We start from the raw sequence: 10271 nt of genomic DNA on the forward strand, positions 1-10271 counted from the left end.
AAATCATTATCAGAAATCTTTAGTAATAAATTTATGTAGAATTGTTGATACATTGATTAGATAAAATTAAAAAAAATAAGTTTATCTGTTTGTAATTTAGTATATATACTCGTGGAAATAATTAGAAGGATATTCACAGTTGTTACAACAGAAAAAAAATCTGTTCCTCTTAATTCAGTAAAAATGAAGTACATCACTTTCTTCGCCATAGTCTTGGTAAGAATAATTTTGTGTTTTAAATTACTATTACTTTCAACATTTTGACTGTGTCCAAATACTTAACAAATCTGGGTTTCTCCGCTTAGGAGTTATTTTACATTTTGACATATAAACATAGACGAAGAAGAATGTGGAAGTACTCCATATTTGAATTTTAATTTGATAACTTTAGTATTATAAGAGCTACTTACTCTACTACTTAAATAGTATATAAGAAAATTTTCACTTTTTTATTTTTATAATCAATATATAGTCATCAAGTGTTTCATATATTATTTTTGATAAAAAAGCAGAATCAGTCGATACCGCGAATTCTACGTACTTATATATCAGGACGTTATTTTTTTGTCTGCTAGCGACATGTTATTCCTTTCACTCTAATAAATTTGGTACCACAAGGAGAGAGCAAGACAATTAGATTACTCTGATTTCGTTTGATCCGATTTCCGGCCTCTCGCTTATAGAATGGCCGCTGTTACTCGGCGCTCGGCGGCGCGCTGGAAAGGACGTGAATCTGTGACTCCGTGAATTACAAGCTGCGTACTAAGATTTCCATACAAATATGAACTGGGGTCGTTTGGTACCCCGCTTCGGATTACGTGTGATTTTTGAATGATCAGTACGGGAAAGGTTAATAATTCATAACTCGTACAACCCTAACCTATAATCCCATACCTTAGTAATGTAAACTTTAACTAGCGAGATGTTTCCAGTGTTTTTTTCGGTTTATTTTTAAATTTAGAGGGACGCGTTACTAAGAAGTTTGAAAAATTGTTTAAATATACATTTGTCCCCACAGATGCTAGCCATGACGAGGGTCAGCCCCGCCGAAGGAGCCGTCGGATGCATGCAATGCAACAACAACTTTCAGTGTATTGGCAAGAGCACATATGTGAGCTGCATAGGAACTCCTCAGGCGCTGCCCTGCCCAACGGGAGAGTTCTGTGACGTCAACAAGTTCCCTCCGTGCGGTAAAAACTACAATCCGCTGTGTCCTTTCTAGACGAATAAGTGTGGAACACACATCGGCTGTCCAAACTCAAAACACAGTAAGGGACATTTTTTGTAGTTTTTTTTGCATATTTGGACTGAGTAGATGCTACTTAGTCCAAAAATGCAAAAACCTACTACAAAAAAATGTTCCTTACTGTGTTTTAAGTTTGAACAGCCGACATAACATCGCTTAGTGGAACTTACCGACTACCTAATATACCTTATCTTATTTTATTAGAAATTTTAAGTTTGTTAAGTTGTTTTTATACCAGTGGCAAACTTTTCAGCCAAATATAAATGTACAATACGGCGATTTAAAAAAAATATTGAGAGCCAAAGCTGTTTGAAATTGTAGTATTAACTACGATAATTTTACGAACTTTATTCAATCACGGGTACATCCAATAAAAATTGATTTCACACATAATAAGGGTTTGATTCATTCACAACATTTTGAGTGCGTCCACATGTAGCTCACTCCTTTCAACAACGTCATATATATAAAAAACTTGGTGTTTCAGGAGATCGTTTTTAAAGTTTAAAAATAAAATCAGATGTATTGAAAATAAATATCAAGCCATTTATTGAACTTTTTACTGTTCAACAGATCTTTTTAGGTAAAGCCTGAAGGTTTTTTCTCCATTTGAAAAATATTTAGTATATTTAAAAAAATAATCAAACAATAGATTTTCTTCAAAATGCAAAAACAACACTTTGTTGCGTGTAACTAAGTATTAAGTTAAAAATATGCCGCTTTTGCTGGGATATAGTACATTTTCTGGGGATCCCAAAAACATGCACAACTGAAAATTGACGATTTTTGATATATGACGTTGTTGAAAGGAGTGAGCGATGTAGCCATTGTTGTTTTTTCCTTTTCCCACCTTCCCTATTCATCTTCCATTCCCTTTCCTACATGCAAGTCTGGGTTGTGACCTGTCATAGGCTGGTTAAGTAATCACTTTACACACGTACATTATCACCATTCTACCCATGATTACATGCGTGTAACATTTACCATTCTACTCATGATTGACAACCACACTTCCCACATTTTTGGAAGTCATACATGTGATCAATCTCATGATGTTCCACGATTGAGTTCACAAAAGCCACGTATGATTGAATTCAGAAAGCTTTCATTTAGCAGAGACCCTTTTATGTATGCCTGGTTATGCCTGTAGAAAAAGCTACCGCTATGCTGAACAATATCACGCTGGATATTGATCTGTTCCATGTGTCCGAAGGGGTATTCCGAAGCGGAATTTTTCTACATCTTTAACAAGACTATTCTTGCTTATTTTGTTTTTTTTTTTAATGTATACGCTTTAAATTTTAGTTTGTAATGTGTATGGTAATTATAAATCAATAAATTGAATTGAATTAAATGCAACACAACTAGTGGTGTTGTAACTCCCATTTTAAATGTGTCCAAATACACGCTATCCGTAGTGCAATGGTCAGTTACCGTACCGTGCTTGGTTACCGTACTGGAGGTCTCGGGTTCGATTCCCATGGGGGGTTAAATAAATATAAGTGATTTTTCACTCTGACATTTATTCAATATTACCCTGGACTGGTATCTGAAGCGGAGGGCTGATCACATTTCCTTAATGTGTTTACGATCATAATAACACTGCGTCAATACGATTCGGTGCCCTATACACCATTGGGTGCGAATAAGTGTTAGAAGAAGAAGAGGAAATATTTGTGAACATTTGGACACATTCAAAATGTTGTGAAAAATGCACTAAATGAATATCCGGAAATATTGAACAAAAATATCACCTGTTTTGGAAGTAGCGACAACTGACCTCGTTACGATCCGTCCGAGTTGGTCAAAAAACGAAAACCACCGGAATGCAAAGGTCAACCGAACGTAACCGCGTTAAACAAGAAGCAGCCATCAAATTATTCGGTTCAGAAGTAGCACAAGCGCCGAGGATGTTATGATACTGTACGCGTATTCCAGTACCTCCCCAACTTTTCAACACAATCGATATCCGAATGAGACCCGCACTCCTCTATAGCAGCTTGTGCACTACACGGAATTTTACCGTCCGGCAGTCCGGTTTTTACAGATAAAAGCGACTACAACAGTTTAGGGTAATCGAATTTACGCGCACCGTGATCACGCAACGATCAAGTACACCGATCTGAAGAAAGAAAGACAAAAGCACAAGCCAATCCAAGCCAATCATCCGTTTTATCATGTTAACTGAAGTGCCGGACGGTAAAATTCCGTGTAGTGCACAAACGCCCTATGACTCTGAATGCTGGACGATGTACAGCACCAACTGTAGGCAACTAGAAACTGCCGAAATACGAATGCTTTTTTTAAAGGTCGGAATTCATTTATTACTTATTTTGCTTATTGTGTACAAGGTTTATAGATCATTAAATGGATTTTTGTTTCTTCTAACTAATAAAAGATGTTTTTATTTTAATCTGTGTTGGAAACAGGAGGGATAATCTAGCTTGGGCCAATCAGGAACTTCTCAGTATTTGCTCATTGCTGGGAGGAAACCACGTAAAACTCCTCACAAGTAGCCGGACTGTTGACTGTCAGCAACAGACCTTCCGTTCCACTAGAAGAGTGCTCGGCATTTTGTGTCCATACAAAAAAATGCGAATGCTTAGATGGTCAGCAAGAGTGTCGAGATAAAATAGAGTTCTCGCATTCGTGGAAACCTGGGTGTAACTGATATCAATAGTTAAGTAGATAAATGGCAATTGAGATGGTATGGGCAAATAGGACACTTCATACAATGAATCGTCAAGATCTAAGTACCTTCTTCTTTTAAACGTATAACTCATATAGTACATATTTGCTAACTTTTTTTTCATTTTCAGCTTTTTGATTGTTTTGTTTTCTGTTAAAATCAAATGTTTGTAGCACATTTAATCTAATTTTATTTCTGATATCTATTGTATTCTTGCCAGTGCCCTTTTATTATAACCTAAAATAAAATGTATACCCACACACAGGCCCTATTTGTGGGATCTCTTATTGTATTAATATTATAATTTTTATGTACATACTTGTAAATATAATATATTGTAAAATGCAAAAGAATTTAAAATAAAGAAAAATAAATAACACTGCGTCGCTAAGATGCAGTGCCCTATGCACCATTGAGTGCGCGGATAAGGGTTAAAAGAAAAAATGATAATCACTCCCGAATCGTAGTTTGAGAGCCGCCGGTCGATCGTTCGGTGATTTACTCGTCTATTCAACGAAAACGAGAATTATTCGTCGCTAAGACCGGATAAAAACGATCTTCATAATCGAATTAAGGTAACACACACTTGCACCAATATTATATGTCCACGTGGAGGAACCGGATTAAATGGTGTTGCTCGCTATCCGCCGAGCGCCGCCGGATAGTGAGAAGTGCATCAAAAATTCAAAGATCATATCGACGTGCTCCACGTAAAGTGCTCTAACTACACTTTTGTCAATTTCGAGATATTTGGTGTATGTTATCAACTGACTGTTATCTACAAATATAAACAAACAAAAAATATATAAAATAAATTACGCCAAGTTTTCAGGCGTATAAGACGCTATCTACATCGAATTTTCGAAATGAACTGAACTCCTAAAACGCTAACTACTTAATTTTGACAAAGCATAAAGTTTTAAAACGATTGAATACATTATTTTATTGTGTTTTTGAGCGTATAATACTAGTTTAAAATTTCAGATAAAACCGTTAATTAATAAAGAAAATACGTTAAAAAATCTTCTAAGCTCTCTCTCCTGTAAAGTAACAGATTTGCAGATAGAGTACTTTACGCAGGGGCCGTCGATATATCGCTCACTTCTTTCAACAACGTCAAATATCAAAAATCGTCAATTTTCAGTTGTGCGTGTTTTTGGAATGCCCAGAAAATGTACTATATCCCCGTAAAAGCGGCATATTTTTAACTAAATATTTACCCGCTACAGGGCAGAAAGTGTTGTTTTTGCATTTTGAAGAAAAGGTATTGTTTCATTACTTTTTTTTAGGATACTAAATATTTTTCAAATGGGGAAAAAACCTTCAGGTTTTACCTAAAAAGATCTGTTGCACAGTAAAAAGTTCAATAAGTAGCTTGATATTTATTTTTAATACATTTTATTATATTCTTAAACTTTAAAAACGATCTCCTGAAAAATCTTTTTTTTTTATATAAGTATATGACGTTGTTGAAAGGAGTGAGCGATATATTACAAGACCTTTTTTCGATTTACATAAAAAAGAATACATTATCATATATTAATAAAAATATCATAATAATAAAATTATAAGCTTTCTTAGCTAATGTTCATCATTCTGACCATGGTTGTCAAAATGGAAAAATAACTATACAAAATTTATATATTAAATATTTAAATCAAACACTGATTTTTGAGAGTATACTAAATTGTTTTTTTTATTATTAAAAACACATAAAAATAAAAATTGTGACAATTGTTTCGTCACGTTATGCCACTTTCAAACTACAGTAGTTTGAAAATGCCATAACAAGGTGAAACAATTGTCACAAATTTTATCTGTATGTGTTTGTATTATAAGTAATAAAATGCAATTTAGTAGACTAAAAATCAGTGTTGGATTTTAATATGTAATACATAAATTAAAATGGAGTTCTGCGAAATAAACGTCAAATGTATAAATCAGTCAAAATAATTTCCAAGTGGGGAACCCAGATTTGTGAACAAAGGTTTGGACACACTCAAATATCGCTGAGAAATGCTGATGATTAAGCAAAACATGCCGTTAAATTGGTCACGTTAGTTTCAGGATATCACCTCAATTTCGTCCCACAAATAACCTATTGATTTTCTGAATTATAAATTAATTTATGAGAAATGGAAAGCGTTCCACTTCTCGTCCTCCGCGAATGGATTATAAATTATATAGTACCTACCTGCGATCAAAGACGTATTTATCTACCCATACATGATACCCTTTATATATCGTGGTGAAAGACACACTTTATTGTATCTATCTACCTGTAAATAATACCCTGTATATATCGTGGTGAAACACACACTTCACATCTACCTATACACGATACCCTGTTTATATCGTGGTCAAACACACACTTTATCACATCTATCTACCTTGACATGATGTCCCAGTATATATCGTAGTGAAACGCACACTTTATCTTATCTATCTACATATATGATACATTTTATATATCGTGGTGAAACACACATTTTATTGTTTATTGTCTATCTACCTATACATGATGACCCCGTGGTGAAACACTTTACATATACCTATATATGATACCCTGTATATATCGTGGTGAAATACACACTTTATTGTATATTTCTATCTATAAATAATACCCCGTATATATCGTGGTTAATCACAGACTTTATCATACAATATCTATCTACCTATAAATAATACCCTGTATATATAGTGGTGAAATATACAATTTATCGTATATTTCTATCTATAAATAATATTCCGAATATATATGGTACTATTACCAACCACATTTGCCACATAAAAGCAGAGGAAGACCGACGAAAACTTGGCATGATCAAGTATTTCAAGTACTTGAATGTGGTCAGGTCAGGAGTCGGCGTGATGGACAGTTAGCTAATTGAATTAGTAAACACTTTCGTTAGTCATACGTCACAAAGATCAGTATTAATTAATTAAAATTAAAACACTGATTTTTTTAGTCTACTAAGTTGTATTTTATTGTTTAAAAAAAAACACGTAAAAAAATTGTGACAATTTTTTCGACTAGTTATGGCATTTCAAACGAATGGACATTCGTTTCAAAGTGTTTGATTAAACATTTAATCCATGAATTAAAATGGAGTTCTACAAATTAAACGTCAAATCTATAAATAAATTTAAAAAGTCGTTTTGTGGATAATTTGATTTGTTCGTTTTTGAAAAAAATACTAGTTAAAAGATCATATTATGTACAACTTTATGTGTAATAATTAGATAAGGCTAAGCCCTCGACGAGTTAAAAGGGTTTTATTGCTTAAATTTTAAGTCAGTGGGTCAAGTTAGGTTATGTTAACTGTCAGGTGGGTTTAACTTAACTGTTAGGTAACTGAATACCTCATTCATAGTAAATATGATTCCATTCATGTTAAGTATGTATTATATTATTGACTTAACGTTAAAATGTCTTGCGCAGTAATAAATTATTGCAAAATAGAAATTATGCAGGAAGACTAAAGAACTAATCACATATTAATTTAACACTCTCCTTATCATTCATCGTTCATTTTGTGTAATACCACATTAAAAAACACTACTTCGTGACTACCGGTTTCGAAATAATCATTCCATCATCAGGTCAAATGTAGACTTAATTTAGCGTTTTTCTGTTAATAAATTTTTACATCCATATATTTTTTTTAAATCTAACAATAGTAATAGTTATAACGTGAAATGTACAAAATATGAAAATATTTATTTTTTAATGCAGCATATCTCAAAAAATAGATCTGATAGACAAATTATGAGGGCTATTTCAAATTCTGCAGCCAAAAATTAACAAGGGACAAAATCGCGGGCACCAAAATGTGTGTTGGCCTGTGTCATCGATAAAATTAAGAAAGGTGTGTTGAGATAGTTTGGGCATGTGAATCGAATGAGTGAAGAAAGGATAGTTTAGCAAATTCGTGAGGCGAATGTGGTTGGTAATAGAAACAGAGGAAGACCGAGGAAAACTTTGCATGATCAAGTATTTCAAATACTTGAAAGTGGTCAAGTCAGGAGTCGGAATAAAAGGCGTGTATGTGTGAGAAGATGTATGAATGTGGAAGTGGCGAAGATTGTGTGCAAAGACAGATTGGTGTGGCGTTCTATTTTCCTTGCCTACTCCTGCAGGGAAGCGGCGTGATGGTTAGTTAGTTGTATTCGCCATTCACTCTGTACCCAGCATTCACTCCCCCTACTCTATATCTTTATCAATATAAAAAAAACATACTTCGTAAATATAGGAAATCAAGTAGCTGTTCTAGTATTTCCCCGTTTACCTTTATTTCTCACCCAGATGTACATTCAAATCTTTAAAAAAAACCTAATTTAGAGATAAGACGAAAGATATCGTGAGGTGGGGACGACAACGAAGGCGATACTGGGATGAACATGTAAACAGAATGTCAGAAGACAGACTTCCGCGTATCGCCCTTCAAGGAAACCCTGAAGGGCGTAGACCCCCAGGCAGACCTCCAAAAATATGGAGAGATAGCTGGCAGTCAACATCCCAAGAGCGACATCCAGACACAGACAGATCCTGAGGATCTATAAAAAGAAGAAGTAGAAGAAGAATTTAGAGATAAATTATAATGACAACGTCAGAAACACGTCTTTTTTTTTAGACGCCAAGCGCCATCAAGATTGATATCGGCGAGCATTTAGTTATTTCAACAATATCGTAATTTTTCGTTAGTGGGTCAAAATAACAGGATAGCAAGTTGGCCGTGACGTCATCCATCGACATCGGATGACCAACATTCACATGCCCACGAACCAAATTATATTTCCCAGTAAAATATTGTCATTAAAATATAAATTATAAAGCGTGTCCGCGCAAAACGTTCATAAAAATAACGAATGTCGAATTCATAATAATAACAACTAATAAATAAATATAAAAAAATAATATTATATGTAATCAAAACTGAATTGAACCGGGTTATAATTTATTAGTTGATTTAATATTTTGTAGTTGACATCTCAACACAGATGAGGAAGAATATGAAAGTGTCGGTGTTTATGGAGCTAACGACCTTCGTAGGCTGTAACATTCATAATTCTCCCCATATATATATATATATATATATATATATATATATATATATATATATATATATATATATATATATATATATATATATATATATATATATATATATATATATATATATATATATATATATATATGACAACCATAGTTCTAAAATGGAAAAAAACCGGACTAAACGAGGTTCTCCCGTATTGCTTTGAAGAGCTACATTTTTGACATGTATCTTAAAATCGTATACGCCGGTATTACAAAATACCGTATAAAATGGTTTTAAAATACCGTTTGATTTAACTTAATGTCTACAATAAAATATCATAATAGTTCACGGCAAATAATTTCAATTTATTTATGTACATTCATTTATGCGCGTACGTTATACAATTTATTATTTATTTTCACTGCTGTTTACACAAAATAATTATATGAAAATAAAGAGCGTGTTACGTTATGATTTATGATGATAACACTTGTATGATCTGCGTACGTGGGTAGGTACGCAGAGTACCTACGCACTGCGATTGTCAAAATGTTACATTTTCAATGCAAGTTTAAAATTATGTACTCAATATTACCCCGGAATGTATAAATCATAACGTAACACATGGTACGTGAAGCAAGAGGATTACCCTACCTTAACCTCTCGAATAGTTATTAAGGCCGTACTCGCAAACACATCATTCAATTACCGGCCGAACACCGAAGAGGTTACACGTCTCTTCACGCCAGATTTTTTAAGGAGAGTTTTTGGATTTTTTTTAGAATATATTACAGGAAAAATATTTTTAAATTTTTTAAACTCCTAATCTTTCAATAACTCATATCTTTTGAAAATATATAATTATTTCGAAAAAAACATATTTTTTCAATGCAAAAACGGTGTTTATAGAAAAAAAAACAATTTTGTAAAATAAAAACAACATCTCAACATAGATGAAAAAGAATATGGAGGTCTGGGCATTTACAGGGTTCACGACCATCATAGGCTAGGTTAAGAGGTCACTTTACACACGTGTAACATTCGCCAATTCTACCTATGATTGACAACCACATTACTCAAATTCTTGAAACTTCTAGATGTATTGATCAAACTCGTAACACAGTATGCGCGAGTTCACAATAGCCACCTATGGTGGGATGAGGATCACTTAACCAAGCCTCTGACGGTTGTAAGCCTTGTAAATGCCCAGACTTCCACATTCTTCTTCACCTATGTTGAAGTTTCAAAAAAAAATATGTAAAAAATAACTCCTGATTGGAGATATTTTAAAGTATTT

General features: G+C 33.5%; 1 protein-coding gene and 1 long non-coding RNA gene across 7 annotated transcripts in view; one reads left to right on the top strand and one right to left on the bottom strand.

The window, feature by feature from the left end:
* LOC148309816 (sphingomyelin phosphodiesterase) overlaps positions 1-10271 on the bottom strand; it is a 66402-nt gene that overhangs the window by 20493 nt on the left and 35638 nt on the right. The window lies entirely within an intron of this gene.
* LOC148309817 (uncharacterized) lies at positions 159-1627 on the top strand. 2 transcript variants are annotated; one of them, XR_015837487.1, is made up of 2 exons: positions 159-216; positions 1019-1627. It is a non-coding gene; the product is annotated as an uncharacterized LOC148309817 (long non-coding RNA). The 2 variants fall into 2 exon arrangements; XR_015837488.1 differs by lacking the exon at positions 159-216 and adding an exon at positions 653-849.

This window comes from Brachycentrus maculatus, unplaced genomic scaffold (genome assembly GCF_059751285.1).
Source record: "Brachycentrus maculatus isolate JH-2025_06_01 unplaced genomic scaffold, ASM5975128v1 h1tg000117l, whole genome shotgun sequence".
Lineage (NCBI taxonomy): Eukaryota > Metazoa > Arthropoda > Insecta > Trichoptera > Brachycentridae > Brachycentrus > Brachycentrus maculatus.